Source organism: Mustela erminea, chromosome 6 (genome assembly GCF_009829155.1).
Source record: "Mustela erminea isolate mMusErm1 chromosome 6, mMusErm1.Pri, whole genome shotgun sequence".
Taxonomy (NCBI): Eukaryota; Metazoa; Chordata; class Mammalia; order Carnivora; family Mustelidae; genus Mustela; species Mustela erminea.
The window spans coordinates 29,399,704-29,417,837 of record NC_045619.1 but is presented as its reverse complement, the minus strand read 5'-3'; the positions used below and the strand labels follow the sequence as shown (position 1 = coordinate 29,417,837).

The following is an 18,134-nucleotide window of genomic DNA, read 5'->3' as shown; positions in this document are numbered from 1 at the left end:
GCTGATGCTCAAACCTTAGGACCAAAAAAAGTTTACACTCCTTGGTTTCCCTAGGGAGTGGGGACTGAGAAAACCACAGAAAATAGCTATTCTTGGAAACCCTGCTGCCAGGCAAATGCCACAGGGCCAGGGCTCAGAGAAGCTTGCTTCTCCTCCCATAGCCAAAGGGTGAGCTAGCTCTGACTGGAACTGCTTGGTCAGGTTTTAGAATCCTTGGGACTGATTGAGAGGATGAGGAGGAGGAAGCCAGGGAAAAACGAAGATGACTGGAATGGCTCTTGGAATTCAGTCCCAGAACAGCTGCCTAGTTTAGGTCTCTCTCAAATACTGTTGACTTGCTGGAAGCCCTCTCTGCGTTTGATGTTTGGGTAGTCTTGTGTACCCTTTTCTACCAGGAAATATGTAGACCACTTGAAGAGAATTAGATCTGTCCTAGAGTTTCTACTTGAGATGGACTCTGGTGGTTTGGGACTAAAAATAATTCTTAACTCAGTTTATTTAGGATCTGGGAGAGAAAATGAAGTGTTATATTTACCTGATAATACTGAAAATATTAAAGAAGTACAGTATAATTCTCATTAAGTACCATGTCATCTTTCCTCAGAGTCCAGGGTGACTTGGTGGCCACTTTTATTGCCTTTGTCCTATCTCAGATTGATGTTACAGAGCAGGTTTATGTTCTAATTAGGACAAACTGCAGTTGCCTACGATGCTATATTTGCTATTCAATGAGTCATACTAAAAGCCCCATGTTCTTAAATGGCATGAAGAACGGGGGTCAAGGTAAAAATCATGATCGTAAAATGTGCTGTTTCTGAACACCTAGAGGGAGACAAAAAGATCAAGTATCTAAGTTCAAGGTTCCTTTGGAGTGGAACTTCTGCAGGGCAGCAGATTGCTTGAGCATTGATATTGATTTTCCCAGGGAGAGGAGTAAATTGCAGACAGTGGACTGTCTACTATTGAAACATTCCTCCAACATGTCAGGTGTCGCCTTTAGTTCCTAATGCATAGCAAATACACACACACACATACACACACACACACACACACACACAGCAAATACACATTATCCTTAGCCATTTCTCTTTGAATTAGCATGTCTCAACTCCTGTATCTGATGTTTTAGGAACGTTTCAATGATGTCCTTCCTTGGTATATATTTAAAGTTTTCCTTTAATGTCCTTTACTGGTTTAGAGCTTCCTTTGATTCCTTTTCAAAATGGACAAATTTTACAAAGGCTTTTGCGTGGAGCTGCAGTGGATGGGAAAATGCTGAAGTGTTGTTAGCTACTAAGTGAGGGGCTGGACTGAGGAGGCTGCAGACGAGGAAGGGAGATCACTGAGGGAGCTACCCAGTGAGCCAGGGAAGGTAGGAGAACAGGGGATAGGGGATTAAGAACAGGTCTGGAGGAAAAGGAAAGACAAAAATCTGAGTGGAACCTTATAAGAAAAGGAGCCACATTCATGTACCTCAAAGTCAGTAACCCAAGTGGGAAGACCAGAAATAGTTGAATGGATTTATCTTAAATAGTAAGACATAATTAAATAGTAATAGTAGAATGGATAAGGGTAGGAAAATGAATGGGATCATATGTTAAATGTATCAGTATGCTGCAGGGGGACATTTTAAAATATTTGATACTTGAGCTTTATAGGATGTTACACTAGAAGCCTTTATAGGATGTTACGTGAGCTTTATAGGATGTTACACTAGAAGCCTGTGGTACTGTAACCAATTAGAAGTTAAAAAGAAAAACAATCATAAGTGAATAATGATTGCTGTTGACAAGTTTCTTTTTGAATTAGAGATACTATGATCACTTTTATGAAATGAAAGAAGGCATCTGTGCTAACTGTCTAGAGGCTTAGAAGGTCATGTTTGATGGTAAATCTTAAAAGGAAAAAAAAAAAAGCCATCACTAGCTACTTGCTCTATTCTAAGAAATTCCTGAAAAATCAGATGGCACAAATTGCTCAGAAGAGGTGAAAGAGTTTTTCATAATCCAAACAGGAGGAGGAAAGGAGGAAAGGGAAATGTGTGAGTAATTATTGAATAAAGATCATTGAAAAAGGAGGCTGTCCTAAAGGGGAAGGGCAGTTGGTTGGGAACTTTTTTATAGGAAAATTTGTAAGTGGTTGCCAATAGCTAACCTTCAGGATGTGAAATGCTTTGTGGGAACTCTATTCTGGCTGGCAGGCAGGGTTAGGGGGAATATTGCTCTCAGATTAATCTCAGATGGATGGGTTCATCCATCCCCACTTACCTGAAGTCCTTCATTGCTCTAGGCCAGGGAAGAGTGATTTAGGGTTCCTGAATCTCCTTAACCCCTAAAACTGGGTCCTGATGGTTGAAGAGAGAGAGAGAGATGCGCAGGAATTCTAGTATCTTTAAGTCTGGTAGCTTAAACAAAGGGAGATGTACATGAAGAGGAGCATAACAAGAGGAGTTGAAGATTGGAAGGACACACCCAGAGCACGGAATACATTTGACCCTTTTGCTGCCCATTCCCCATGGCTGTCATTTGAATCACTACTTGACTAAATGGTAGAAAGCAATTACAGTAAGTACTCAATTTAATCACTTTGCATTCATACACAGACCCAAAGGGCTTCACTTACATATTTCATCACATAAAGTGTCTACAATTCTCTGCCTTGCTGAAATAGACATTTCCCGCAAGGATTTGTGGATGATTTTCCGACTTAAACTCATTACTGGTTAAACTCATTGTTTCAGATTTCTGCTGTCTGCTTTAAAAGAAAGGGCAAGACTAGCTCAGGTTTTGCATACTAGGAAGTTTGCTTGATCCATTTGGAAAATCAAGGCTGCATCTTTATGGGGCTAGAAGTTAAGGGGAAATCACTGCCTCCAACTCCCACCCTTGGTGATCTCAATCCAGTGAAGAAAACCAAAGGTTAGTTGATTTTTTTTTTTTTTTAGGTTAGTTGATTATTAAAAACAAACAAACAAAATGCTTAATCCAGGCTTCTATTGCCCTGGTGTTCAGTGGCTTCATTTTGTGACTGCTTCAGATTGCTCCCTTCCCCCATCCCACATCAAGCTGATTTGCAAATTTACACAATTGGCCTGAAAGAGAGAATAACTGATGACTCAGTATAAACCCATCACCACTCCTGGAAAATATGATTCATAAACTCATTCCTTATTCAAATTTAGCAGCATTTTATAGGCAGGAGATCATACTATCTGAGAAAGACCCATGCCACATTTTGTTTAAAAATCTGTTTCATTGTTTCATAGCCACACTTCAGTAGATCAGTCTACAGTTCTTCCCCCTTCATATGACTCCTTTGCTTCCGCTTTATAGGGAATCAGAATGAATTATTCACAGATACCTGTGGGCATTAAGAAGTAATGGCCTAATTCTTGAATAAAACCAGTGCTACCTATTTAGTCATATCTGTGGGAAGAGCATATGCTCATTCCTTTCCCAGAAACACTTCTAACCTTCTCTCCTCCCCATTCTTTTCAGTCCAGTATTTTCATCCCTGGGTTTCAACTGAGATATGACTTGCTCTGGAAAGATTTCCTTCTCTCCTTCCCATACCCTACTACTGAATCAATTGATCCTATTTCGTTCTATACAATTCTGTGCCCTTCCTCCCCAATCACATTTACCATACTACACTGTAATCACCTGATTACTTATCTGAATCTATAATTATAAATAATGAGGGCACAGTTCTTATTTAATCTTCATCCCCCAATCTAATGCTTAAAAATAATAGGTGGTCCAAGGAAATCTTGAACAAACAATAAGCATCACTGAGAAATCAGTATATGCCAGATGTTGCTCTAAATGTTTTACAGATACTAGCTCATTTAAGTGTTACAATAATTCCATGAGTTATATATAATTAATATTCCTACTTTGCAAATGGGGAAAACTTAGGTACAGTGAGGTTTCATAATATATCCAAAGTCTCCTAGATAGTTAATGGTAGAACAGGGTCGGGTCCTGAAAGGAGAAGTATAAGGTAGGCAAAAAGTAGCAGAAGTCACTATATATTCAGTGGAACACAGTATGGATTATTCAAATTATCTACTAATATTTGGAGATTTTGAAAGGCATGTTGGTATGAAAAGCTCATTTATAAATTCTGTTTCAGGGTGCCTAGGTGGCTCAGTGGGTTAAGTCTCTGCCTTTGATTCAGGTCATGATCTCAGGGTCCTTAGATAGAGTCCCGCATCGGGCTCCCTGCTAAGCGGAGAGCCTGCTTCCTCTTCTCTCTCTGCCTGTGTCTCTGCTTACTTGTGATTTCTCTCTCTGTGTGTCAAATAAATAAAAAAATCTTTAAAAAAATTTTTTTAAATAAATAAATAAATAAATTCTGTTTCACCAATTGGATGTTTGGACTGGTATTTGGAATTTTATGTATTATCATATGTACATAAAAAGTCCTTCAAATTTATTTTTTTCATGCAGGAAAAGTAGATAAACCAAACCATTTCCTCTCTAGTTCAAGCTCAAAATCAGCAGTTATAAACCCTTAAGTGTAAAGTTATGTTATTTTTGAGACTGATGTGACATGTCCTAGATTTCAGAAGTAGATGCCGCAAAAGACTGAGTGAATTTTTGAATAAAAAACCATTTATAGGACCTAAACATTAAGAGAGAGGGGGAGGGCACAGCCATCTGATTAGAATCAGATCTGGATTACTGCCACCTAGTGATATGAGACAACCATCTGCCCCCACATACTCCCAGAAACATACTCATCAGAATAAATGTTTGCTGTGACTTCCCCCCCAACCCCCAAATGCCCTAGTGACAAAGTGTTCCTCCAACATTTTAAGGCCACCCACCCATGACTAAACAATATAATAATAAAAAGGAAAATGGCTATGTGGGATTGGGGAAGAGAGGAGGGGAAAACAATAGGGGAAACATCAATATAAGGCAGATACACTAGAACACTCACACAAATGAGATGGAGAAAAGTAACAGCAAGATCAAAAGCAGTGGTAATTGCAAATGATTGGTAATAAGAGAAAATGGAAAAAAATTGATACAAAGATAAGCAGCATGAAAAAAGAAATTTTTTAAAAGCAAGAAACAGAAGACAATAAAACTTTGAACTATATGAGAAACTGTGAAATCACCAAACATAAAAGCACAGAGGAAAAACACTAAATAGATGAGGCAAGAATGGCAGATGAAAGTGAACGGACTCTAAGAGATTAGTCTTGGAGTAGAAGGTTTAAGGCTTTTTTTTTTTTTTTTTTTTAAATAATATATCAGAGTGTCACATCATTTTCTTTTGGATAATCAAGGGAGTATAAGGTTGCAATTTTTTTCTATTAAATGCAGTTGGGGCTACCCAGTATACTTAATGTGCAACTCATTTCTATGTTTTTCCTTCTGTAAAATCCGATGGTCTTCTTTGATATTTTATTCTTGCTTCATTGAAATAATTTTAACGATCTTTACTCCCTTGAGATGTTTCTGAACTTGCATCTGGAATTATGTGGATGTAGGGTGTCCCATACTGAACAATTATTTAGGGAATTTTTTTTTTTTGTAGCATTGATTGTAACCATATTGAGAAGCCACACCTTAAGGATGTGTATTTAGGTGATTGTTGATATTCAAATAACCTCATAAGGTTATTTAAGGATAACCTTATGGTGTGTATTTAGGTGATTGTTGATATTCAAATAATCTCATAATTCAAATGGGGTTTTCAAGGTATAAAACAATAACAAAAGCAATAGTAACAATAATAATACCTAACATGTATCTCACTTGATGTTTTAAAAAACACTTTAACATATATTACCTTATTCTATTCCATAAGCAATGGTGGTTGGTAACATTGGTCCATCTGACAGATGTGAACTTTGAGTTCTGAAATATATATGAACTCTCCCAAAGTACTCAGTTAGTGAGTGCCTTGTCATCTCACTCTAAATCTTGCAACAAATATCTTTTTATCAGTAATCTTCCTATTTTCTTTGAGAGGAGAAAGAGCTACTTTTTTGTTGTTTTTCCAAAGTCTAATAATGGAATGGTTAAGAGTTTGAAAATGGTGTTGACAAACTTGGAAGGAGTTGTCACTACCTCCCCTTTGATGGGAATTCCTATGTAGAAGGACTGCATCCTTCTCTCGAGTGATCTCAAATATGTTACAATTTTCTAGGCAGGTTGTGAAGGAATTTTTTGAGAAGTCCTTACCTTATAGGCTTTCCAACTACTTCTATGGCTTCTTATTCCATTTCCAGATTCTGTTGTGCATTGCCATGCTGAGAATATTACTTCCTTTGGTGACATCTATGAATACACCTGTAGATCAAAAACAACGAGGACTCCAATCCTTTTGAATGTCTTATCTGTACTAAGTACTATAAAGAACCCTATAGGGCACATAGGGTTCTTTATAGTACCTCATAAGCAGAGGCACTTGCTTTCAAGAACCTTTCCATTTATAAATAATGGAGAGTACTGAAATTGTGACTAGAATAGGGTAACTGGGTGATGGGCATAAAGGAGGGCACAGGATATGATGAGTACAAGGTGTTATACACAACTGATGAATCCTTGAACATTACATCAAAAACTAATGATCTACCATATGCTGGCTAACTGAACTTGAATAAAAAAAGAAATTGTGATTAGAAAGACATCCATTTGGGCACATGGGTGGATCAGGGCATTGAGCCTCGGCCTTTGGCTTGGATCATGGTCTCAGGGTCCTGGGATCCAGCCCCGCATCTGGCTCTCTGCTCATCAGGGAGCCTGCTTCCCCCTCTCTCTCTTACTGCCTCTCTGCCTACTTGTGATGTCTCTCTGTCAAATAAATAAATAATTTCTTAAAAAAAAAAGACACCCATTCATTTATCTATTCAATAAATAATTATGTGGTGTCAACTATGTATCAAGTCCAATGTCCAGGCACAAGGATACAAGGCAGTCACCACCTGTTCTCATGGGGTTTATAGCGTAGGGAAGTATGATAAGAATATTACTTTTGCACCTATACTAGAGCAGCTATCCATAACTGCCTATCAATAATCCCAACTATTTCTCAGACTTAACTTTTTTCTATTTAAGATAAAAGTGATCTTACAGCAGCCTCTTTGGTCTATAGCTCCGCAACTTCTACCTATGAAATCTAGGACATTTACTTCTGGTTTTCAAAAAGGAGTATATAGCATCGCTTCTAACAACTTGTTTTCAACCTGAACAGAAAAAAAAAAAAAAAAATGACCTAGTTCGTCAGATCTACCTAAAATGGAAAGGAACAGTGATGTAAATTGGTAGGCAAATGTCTAGCTAGTTCAACTTGATTTTCACGGATTCAGTGGCTTTTAGATCTGCAAGATTTAGTCCAGTGTTCAAACTTCATAGACCAGAAAACTGCTATGTAGATGGAAGATAAGGGGAGAGGCATGGAGATAAATTCAGAAAACTTCTCAGCAATCCAGGCAAGAGCATTTGTGACTCACCTTGTTGTCAGCTGAGAAATCTGAGAGAGGAGAAGGTTGAAATGAGAGATTATGGAGGTAAAATCTGCAGTAATTAGAACTGATTGTGAGAAACAAAATAGAGAACATGAGACTACTCTGAGATTTTTGATCCTGGGGCCATTATCAGAAATATGGACCATGGAATGAGTAATGTTTTGAGAAGAATTTATAGGTGAGTGGAAAATACATTGCTGTGGGACTCAACAACTTAATATAAATAAGTCAGCAAGATGTTCTGGCTGAATCTAAGCAAGGGTTGTGAGGCCAGGGGCCCTACTCTCTGCCTCCTTGAGGTCCATAAGCATGGGTCAATAAGCATATGGGCTTTTGAAGGAGACAAATGGAGGACATGATGGAATTTCCTCTTCAGTCTTACCACTGGGACTGATTTTATTACTGACAGAGAGAGGGCAATCCAAACCAATAAATAAAGAGACACAAAAAGAGGACACACGAAAAGAAGAAAAAAACCTTCATTACATCTGAAATACCGACTCAGCCCATGTGTAACCCTGGAGACTCTCAGGAGTCTGGGTGCATAGAGGAGCTCTCTTGGGAGCTGGAGATCTTCCATTCGTGGATGGGGACAGAAACTAGAAAATGTAAATTATTATTATTATTAATGTAATTTTTTTCTGACAATAAGTAGATGAGCCTTGGGAAATCTGGGCTATAAATAACAAGAGCCTCTGAGATTTAAACTATTAAATCTACACATGAGGTATCAGACTAGAAATATAAACAATGAATTCCCTGTCCAATTGGACTGAGGTTTAACTTGACACATTTAAAGACATATGTTAATTAAAAGAGAAATTGATCATCCATGGAAGCCCAAGATGGAGGGTACCAGTAATTTCCATTTATTGAGTGCTTGCTAAATGTGAGGGATTTTGTTAAATATTTTATAAAATTATCTTATTTGTCCTTAAAACAGTCCCCAAATGTAGGTAATATTCTTTTTTATTTTTCGTACGAGGAAACAGAAGAGAGAGAAGAAAAGAAACTTACTCAAGGTTACTCAGAACTAAAATCCAAACCTAATCTATTACTGTTAAGGATTGTTCAAGAAGGAGGAAGGATAAGTCAACATATTTCAAATTGGCTTCCATCATGGCTCATGATGGAAGCAGTCAGAGTAGATAAGATGACCAATTCCTAATGTTTCCAAGCTCAAACATTCAACCAAAGTACTGTGAAAAAAAAAAAAGAAAAAAATACATGCATTCCTAACTGTAAGATAATTATATTCTAGGCAGAAGTAAAATATATGCATGCACACTTATGTTAAATACAGGGCAGTAACACAAGAGTTAAATGAGTGTTACAGATTATAAGCATTATAAGATGTAAAGGCATTAAGGTATTAAGGTATTAAGGAGGTCAGGTTTGATTTAGGCTAGGGAGGACAACTTGGCATCCATAATGGAAAGTGCAGCTAACTCGAGGTCAGCTTTTCCAAAGACCAGGTATGTGATCACAAGCAGTCATTTTGTATTTCCACCTCCACTGCAGCTTCCTCTGCTATAAAATGAAGGCTTTGTACAGGATTCATTAATTCATTCAGAACATCCACTTTAGGTGCCCACTATAATACACAGAACTAGGAATATCAAATAAATAAGATCCAGTTTTTGTTCTCAAGCAATTTACTGCCTAGGAGGGGAGATCTAAGTGCAAATAAATAACATTCTTCTAAAATGATAATCACTATGTGGTGGTTATGAACAAAGCATGAGAGACACCTAACTGCCCACGGGGAAGGGAACAGTCCACTTGAGACCGTATTTGGATAAATGTTGAACTGTGTTGCTGGGTGAATCAGGTAATGAGAAACTTCGACACTGGAAAGAATTGTGTAGATCTTTGCTAATGTCTCTTGCAGCATTAATATTTCATATGTCTTTGCTTCTGCCTTGTTTGGAGGAGGAGGAAGGGAGTGAACAAATGTAGAGTAGGAGTATGTGTATGAATTAATGAAGAGAAGAGAGGAGGAAGTAAGTGCCTGGGCTTCTTCAAACCCCTAATATGTGTTCAATGTGGATGCTGTGAAGGAAAACACAAAAGAAAGAAGATAATTAAAACCTTTGCCACCTCTATATTTCAGACGAGATCGGGCGCGTTCAGGGTGGTATGGCCACCTCTATATTTCAATTCCACACAACGTCTTAAAGAAACTGCAGATATGGTATAATGGGATTGGTGCCCCTTGTCAACAATGAGTACTCCCATCTAGAGGCGGTGGGTATAATGCTTAAGAACCGGAGCTTTGGGGTGCCTGGGTGGCTCAGTTGTTAAGCGTCTGCCCTCAGCTCAGGTCACAATCCCAGGGTCCTGGGATCGAGCCCCACATCAGACTCCCTACTCACTGGGAAGTCTGCTTCTCCTTCTGCTTCTCCCTCTCTCTGCCTGCCACTCCCCCTGCTTCTGTGCTTTCTATCTCTTTCAAATAAATAAAAAAATAAAATCTTTAAAAAAAAAAAAAAAAGAACCAGAGCTTTGAGGGGTCCTTGAGTGGCTCAGTTGATTAGCTTTGGGCTCTTGATCTCACCTCAGGTCGTGATCTCAGGGTCATGGGATTGAGCCCTACCTTGAGCCTCCTGTTGGGCTCCAAGCTCAGCAGGGAGTCTGCTGAAGATACTTTCTCTCCTTCTTCCTCTCCCTCCACCCCTCCCTCGCTTGCACTCTCTCTCTCACTCCCTCTCAAATAAATACATAAATAATTTTTTTTTTTTAAGATTTTAGTTATTTATTTGAGAGGTAGCAAGAGAAAGCATAAGCAGGGCAGAGCGAGTGGGAGAAGTGGATTTTCCACTGAGCAGGGAACCCAATGTGGGGTTCAATTCCAGGACTCTGGGATCATGACCTGAGCCAAAAGCAGGCACTTAATGAGCTGAGCCACCTAGGCACCCTGGTAAACAAAATCTAAAACAAAACAAAACAAAACAAAAAATAAGCAAACCTCTTTTGGGCCTTAGTCTTCTCATCTATAAAATGGGAATAATAACACTAGCTACTTCATGTTGTGAGAATTAAGGGTTAAATATAGAGCTAGCCTGATGCACAAAAGCACCCAAGTATTAGCTGTCATTACCTCTTATTCTGTAGAGTACCTACCGTGAAGGATGAGGTGAGTCACTGGTGATATGTTTCCGCTATGAGTAACCTCAGGATGCTTCTTTATCTATCCTTCAATAGGGATGGCTTAGAATACATTTATTTCTTCATGATTCAAAGTCTGTTAAATTAGGCCCTATTCTAGGCACTGTGGATCATATGATAGGAAAAATAAGACTACAAGTCCACTATCACCAAACCAAGGCAGTTATATTTTAATTATCAAATGAATGCTTAAGAGTTCAGAGGAGGCAGATGTTACTTCCGCCCGAGACCTCCAGAGAACCCTTCCTGGGTGGCACTGAAAGTGTATAATGATAGACATCACTTCAAGGCTCTCACTCAGGATTCTCCTCTGCTGGTTTGAGCACTCCCTTTGCATTCACAAGCCTTTCTCCCCCGACCCCTCCAAGTGCATTTAGAGCAAAGCCTGAGCCAGCCGACCCAGGATGCTGGAGGAGAGTCAAGGCTGGGAAAGTATCATGGATTGTGTTAGCAATCAACAGAAAAGATATTTTTAAACAAAAGAAGTTTTCCTAGCTTCCAAGAAAAGAAACAAAAGGCTTTTCTAAAATGAATCCTGGTAGAAACTGTTCTTCTTGTTCCGCGACTTTTATGTCACATGGACAAGCCAGCACTTAGAAACGGTTATTTTCCTGTCGACATCACCGCACGGGTACTTCTCCTTAGAATGACATAAAAGCATTAGTGCTCAATCCCATGCACTGCTCACCCTCCAATGGCAAGGACTTTCGGAAACAATGAAGATATCTCCGCTTGCTCTCGCTCTCTCTTGATTATATTGCAGGCACAACCTGTGTGGGGAAACAATCTCCTGGATCATACTGAAGGTTCGCACAGATGGAACATTAGTGGGAGGAGCTGCCAGCAACTTCCCTGCCAACTTGTTAGTGCTGGAGACATTATCCTCTTGTTTTGCCAGTTTAATAGAGGATCAGTCGTAAAGATTCTCTGTAGGCTCAGCAACATAATTATTATCTATGGTCTCTGCATTAACTGTGAGAAAACATCATGGTCTGATTCTGCCTAATTTCAAATGCCAAGCTGTGCCCACATTCAGCCCACAATCGAACCTGAAAACTCACTATATCCTTAGCATTGTTACTGCTATCATGGCGGGTGTGAAGTCTATGTTTGGCCAAGCCATGATGTTTAACCATTGCTGTGCTGCTTCCGTATATAAAGGTTACCTCCTCTGTTCCCCAGACTCTTTCCAACACCAGCCCCCTTGTAATTCAGAATTAGTGAAAAGGTAAAAATCTGTGTCACATTTAGTTCTGGTACTCAGTCCAGAAGTGCCAAGCCCCTGAAAATTTGGAAAACAAACTTCTTAACAGATGGGCTACATAAAGTTTACAACATGTGCAGTGTGGGAGGTAGTATGGCTCTGGGCGAGAAACAGAAGACTGGAAATTTAGGAGCTCAGAGTTTTTGAATTTGCTCTTGTTTTTTTGCCTGTAGGCATATCACATAAGCTCACAGCCTTCATTGTCTCACATGACCTGTTATCTTAACCTTATAAGCAAGTAATAAGAAATCAGGCAAAGTTTTTCCTAATATGACACAGATCAAAATGCTTATAGCTACTACTAGGATTATGTGCATTTGGTATCATGTTGTTATTAATATGTGGCTGCAGGATCTAGAAAAATCCACAATGTAATTTTAGAAGGAAAAGATCTCTTTCTTTGAGGGCAGGTATATACTTGGTAAGCAATCATTACCATGGGAAAGGATGTTGCCAGCGTTGGACAAATCATGACAAAGGATTGGATTGTGACTTCTACTAATATCTTCTTCTTCTTCTTTTTTAAGTAGGTTCCATGCCCATATTGGGGCTTGAACTCATGACCCTGAGTTCAAGAGTCACAGGCTCTACTGACTTAGCCAGCCAGGTACCTCTGAAGTGATTTCTAAAGCTGAGTCTGCAACCGCTCCTTTTATGTGGCCTCTGGAAACTGAAGAGATCTTAGAAAACGCTTAGAACCAAATTATTATGATAGGAATTTACCAACAGACCACTAACAAAGTTTCTCAAACATGGATGACCATTAGGTTTATTCAGGGGCCTGCTGATTGGGAATTTCTGGAAGCAGAGCAAAGAAATCAGTATTTGGAAAAAGTTTATTAAATGATTTCAATGACCAGTCATGCTTGAGATCAGTCACCATTCATGAAAATATATGAATCATTAACAGAGTTTTTGAGTTAATCGAGGTTGACTGAAATTCCGAAGCCAGCAGGAAATATAGGAGTTGTCATTTAAGAGGATGGAGGACTGGCTTAGGAGAAGATTGGAGAAACATGAATATCAAGAAGAGGAATCCATGGGTTAGCCTACTGGGAAGTAGAAAGGAAGTTGCAGAATCATTGTCCTGACCTCAAAGGCAGAATGTGAAATTCAGCAGTGTGAGGAGAGAAAGATCTCTTCACAGATTCTCAATGTACATGTCACCTCTATGTAGAACTTATATTCTGCTTCTATATTTGCAGTCTCCCCTTTCTAATCCATCGTCCAGCATGAATTTAGAATGCTCTCTCAAGAATACAGATTTGAACCATGATACTACCCCCTTTAAAGCACTTCAGTGGCACCCATTTCTCTCAGGATTGAAGATCAAGCCTTGTCCTTCATAAGCAGAATTTGGTATACTTCTGTAACCAAACTTTGCTTCTTTTTCCTATTGCTGACCAACTTGTAGGCATACTGAGTTTTTGTCACTCTTAGGACCCACCAAATTGCTTCCCACCTGGGGGTCTTCACACACCCTGACCTTTTTAAATGGCAACATTTAAAACTATTTTCCTCCATATCCTCCCTCCCCCTACTATTCACCTGGCAGATTTCTGGCCACCTACACTACACGTGAGAGTCCACTTATTCAAGGAGGGCTCCTCTGACCACCCAGTCTAAATTAGGTCTCCTCATTATATGACATGAGACCCTATATTTTCTTGATAGCATTACCATAATCTAGAACTTAATGTTTACTTGCTTGACTATGTAAATTCTACAGTGGAACGAAAGCTTTATCATGACAGTCTGTTTTGTTCATTACTATGTGTATTGTGTCTATCACAGTGCCTAGAATGTAGTATGTTCTCAAAAAATAATTGTTGAAGTAATGAATGAGTGCATCATAGATGTTCAGAGACCGAAGAAAATTAAGACAAAGAAGGATGATTTTCCTTATTAAGGCCTTTAGTGTACCATGTATCCTGCCACACAACTATCTAATGGTATTGTTCTAAGCATCATGGGAGACCCAGAGATGAATCATGTGGTTGGAAAAGACATATGTAAGCAAAGATATATAATAATTGGCAGAGTGAAGTGAGTTGTTTGACGGAGGCACAACATCCAGGAGGAATAATTGATTTTGTTTTATAGATCCAGGCAAGATTGGCCAACGAAGGAACCTTTAAACTGAGCCTGAAAACTATACAGGATTTCTAGGAGTAGAATGTAGTGAACATTGAGGTTTCTGACCTCTGTTATATTTCCTTTCTATTCTGTTAGGTGAGAGGCTTATTAGGGAAAAACAAAACAAAATAAAAGTTGTTAGCCCACCAACCATAGTTGATTGGATTTGAATTGATACACTGACCTAAGAAAGTCAGTCAAACTTAGACTGACTCTAAGATAGTCAGTCAAATCTCTTCCTGAGATTTATAGTTGAGGCCAAACTTCCTGGGGGCTAGTGGCAGATGCTGGACCTATTAAACTAAAGTTTAAGATGACTGTACTATTTTCCTGTATTCACAGAGAGACAAGGAAGGCTGGTCTAAGTGTAAAGAGAAGAGGGAAGAATATGTAAGAGGTAAGATTGAAAGAAAAAGAAACAAAGAGAAGAGAAGACACAGACTGCTATGGCTCTCTGTGATTTTCCAGATTCCATTTCTACTGGCCGGTGAGTCCCTACTTTATCTCCTTTAATAAGCTAGAGTTAATGTGTTTCTATTATTCCAACTATAGAAAGCTTTAATGAAGACAGATGAAAAAGTGAGGAAGGAAATTACAAACAGAGGAAAAACTGATGATCTTCATGTTTTCCTATTTCACTGATCCCATTTTTGAATACCAGGAAGATGAATAAGTTATTGACAAAAATCTGGTGACTTAAATAGCAATTATGGAAAGATAAAAATTTAAATGCAAAATAACATGTGACTTACATTTCCTAGTAGAAATCAGTATGAAAAGGTGAAGAAAGCACTGGAATTGAGGTCATACATGCCAACTGGGTTGCAGTCTTTGCTTTGCTATTGACTGGTTATATAATGCTCATAAGTTACTTGATGTCTCTAGGCCTCAGCTGATAAAAGACAAATGTATGTGATGACCATGGGCCCATCTAATTTGAAAGACATAACAGATAGCAACCAAAAGCATTTTCACTCTCTGGCAATTTCTAGTTTCTCTACTTTCTTTTGTACTCTGAAATTGAGTGCTTGCCCTGATTTCAGGTCTTGTTAGGGGCTGAGACACCAACATGCATAATGCATGGCTGCTTTCCTAGAAGATATCGCAGGAAGAAATAAATGGCGTAAGAGAGGCGTAATGATGAATTACTATACAAAAAGAGATTTTTATAATGATATGGACAATGTATTGCCTGTAAGGTGACTGTTACTGTATATGGTCTCTGTTCCTTTCTGATCTACCACTTGTAGGCTCTCTCTTTGCTTAGAGGACCCCTTTCAATATTTCCTGTAGAGCTGGTTTGGTGTTTGCAAATTCTTTCAGTTGTTGTTTGTCCTGGAAGCTTTTAATCTCTCCTTCTATTTTCAATGATAGCCTAGCTGGATATAGTATTCTTGGCTGCATGTTTTTCTCGTTTAGTGCTCTGAAAATATCATGCCAGCTCTTTCTGGCCTGCCAGGTCTCTGTGGATAAGTCAGCTGCCAATCTAATATTTTTACCATTGTATGTTACAGACTTCTTTTCCCGGGATGCTTTCAGGATTTTCTCTTTGTCACTGAGACTTGTAAATTTTACTATTAGGTGACGGGGTGTGGGCCTATTCTTATTGATTTTGAGGGGCCCAACTGGCATTGTTCCAGTGTAGTGCTATGGTGTCTTCTCTGCCATCCGTGAGCCATGGCTGTGTCCTCCCTAATGAGGTCTGGATCTCAGCCTCAAGGGGAGGTAGACCTCACTTGTATGCTCTATCTCAGCCCTGGAGAGGATGACTGCTCTTTATGTTGCTTTTCCTAAATTCATTTGAATTCACTTTACTACTTTCTAGCTAATCCTTCATCATTCTAATCTCCTGTTGTCATTAGTAATTCTTCATGTTAAACTTTTAAACTCCCTGTTCAAATATCTCTTTCTTCATGGGACCCTTCCTGATGCCAGGCAAAAACAGAGAGGCTTCAGAACATGCAGCATATTCAGGAAAGAACGAAGAGAGGAGTCCTAGTGAAGTGCAGCTGGTGGATAGAAGAGCAGGAGGTTACTGGCCTGGTAGCCTAGGGCTAGAGGATGAAGAGGTGTGAATGCCATAGTATGAATATCAAGCTGGGTGGACAAAATGGGGTGATCCACTTGGTCCTGGGTGTATTCTGATCTGTTTGTTAGCTTCTGCATAGCAAAGAAAATAGTTAACAAAACTAAAAGGCAACCTACAGAATGGGAGAAGATACTTGAAAATGGCATATCAATAAAGGGTTAGTATCCAAGATCTATAAAGAACTTAACAAACTCAACACCCAAAAAACAAATAATACTATCAAGAAATGGGCAGAAGACATGAACAGACATTTCTGCAGAGAGGACATACAAATGGCCAACAGACACATGAAACACACTTGGCATCAGTGAAATACAAATCAAAAGCACAGTGAGATACCACCTCATACAGGTCAGAATGGCTGAAATTAACAGCATGAGAAACAACAGGTGTTGGTGAGGATGTGGTGAAGGGGGAACCCTTTTACACTTTTGGTGGGAATCCAAACTGGTATAGCCACTCTGGAAAACAGTATGGAGGTTCCTCAAGAAGTTACAAATAGAGCTACCTTATCACCCAGCAATTGCACTACTAGGTATTTAGTAGACACAATGATACAATTGTAGTGATCCAAAGGGGCACCTGCATCCCAATGTTTATAGCAGCAATGTCCCCAACAGTCAAACTATGGAAAGAGCTGAGATATCCATTGACAGGATAAAGAAGATGTGGTATATAAGTACAATGGGATAATACTCAGCCATCAGAAAGGATGAACACTTAGCATTTACATCGACGTGGATGAAAGTGGAAGGATTTTTGCTGAGTGAAATAAGTCAGTCAGAGAAAAGACAATTATCATATGGTTTCACTCATATGTGGAATATAAGAAACAGCACAGAGGATCATAGGAGAAGGGGAGGGGAACGGAATGGGAAGAAATCAGAGAGAGACAAAGTATGAGAGACTTAACTATAGGAAACAAACTGAAGGTTGCTGGAGGGGATAGGGTAATTGGGTGATGGGCATCAAGGAGGGTACATGATATGATGGGCACTGGGTATTATATGCAACTAAGGAATTATTGAGAACTACATCTGAAGCTACTACATGTTGGCTAATTGAACTTAAATTTAAAAAAAGAAATAAAAAAAAAAAAGAGTATCAAGATGGGAGTGACACATTTGCTTCTGTGTTTTAGATGAAGTAACCGAAAGCAGTGTGGAGGATGAATTATAGAGAGCAGAATCTGGTGGCAAGGTGATCCTTCTTTTTGCAGTGAAGGTATTATTACAATCCATGAAACATAAGAAGGGACTGAATGAAAGCCCTGACAGTGTCAGGAAGAGAGAGAGGGGAAAGAACCCAAAGAATACAGAATTGACAAAACTTGATGACCACTTTGATGGGGAGATGTAGAATATTTTTTCTTGCTGACTTCCTAGAATTGAGATTTCCCATTTGGGATGACTAAAGGGATGGTGATTCTGTAACTGAGACAGTAAGTTACTAGGACCAACAGGTTTGGGGGAGCATAAAAGAAATACTTTTCTGTTTGTTTGGTTTATACTGATATTAAAGAGATTATTATATTTGAGACTAGGGAAAAAAAAAACGGTTATTACTCCAGCTGCTTCAAAGATACAACTGGTTCTGTGATCAGCTGAGTAGTTATTGACCCAGTTTCTAAAGGTTTAAAAGACTGAACTGAGGTTTCTCCCCCTGAAGTAAGTCTGTTCCTTGAACCTATTTTCCCCATGAATTTGCTGCTTTGGATTGCTCCGTAGGGTTTTGGAATTTCTTCTTGAAACATCTTACAGATGATAAACCCCTAAAATATAGAAGGCAGTAAGCACTTTTATATTTTAATGGTGCAGAATAAACAGGAGAGTGCCAACAAATAAAGGGTCCGCACTAATACCCCTTCTCAGCTAAATATGCAGGCTTTGGATCTTGTCTCACATCACTTACAATAAGCAGTTCTCTGGGGTGTATTCATTCAGCTAGCTGTCTGCCTTTCCAGAAGGCTGTGTTCATTCCCTGAGTACCTT

The 18,134-nt window shown here is 39.0% G+C and overlaps 1 long non-coding RNA gene across 1 annotated transcript in view; it reads right to left on the bottom strand.

The window, feature by feature from the left end:
• The window catches only part of LOC116593038, a 157,970-nt gene that overhangs the window by 79,370 nt on the left and 60,466 nt on the right, over positions 1–18,134 (bottom strand). The window contains exon 3 of the long non-coding RNA XR_004286719.1: positions 6,201–6,308. This is a non-coding gene — a long non-coding RNA (uncharacterized LOC116593038). The remainder of the gene's footprint in view (positions 1–6,200; positions 6,309–18,134) is intronic.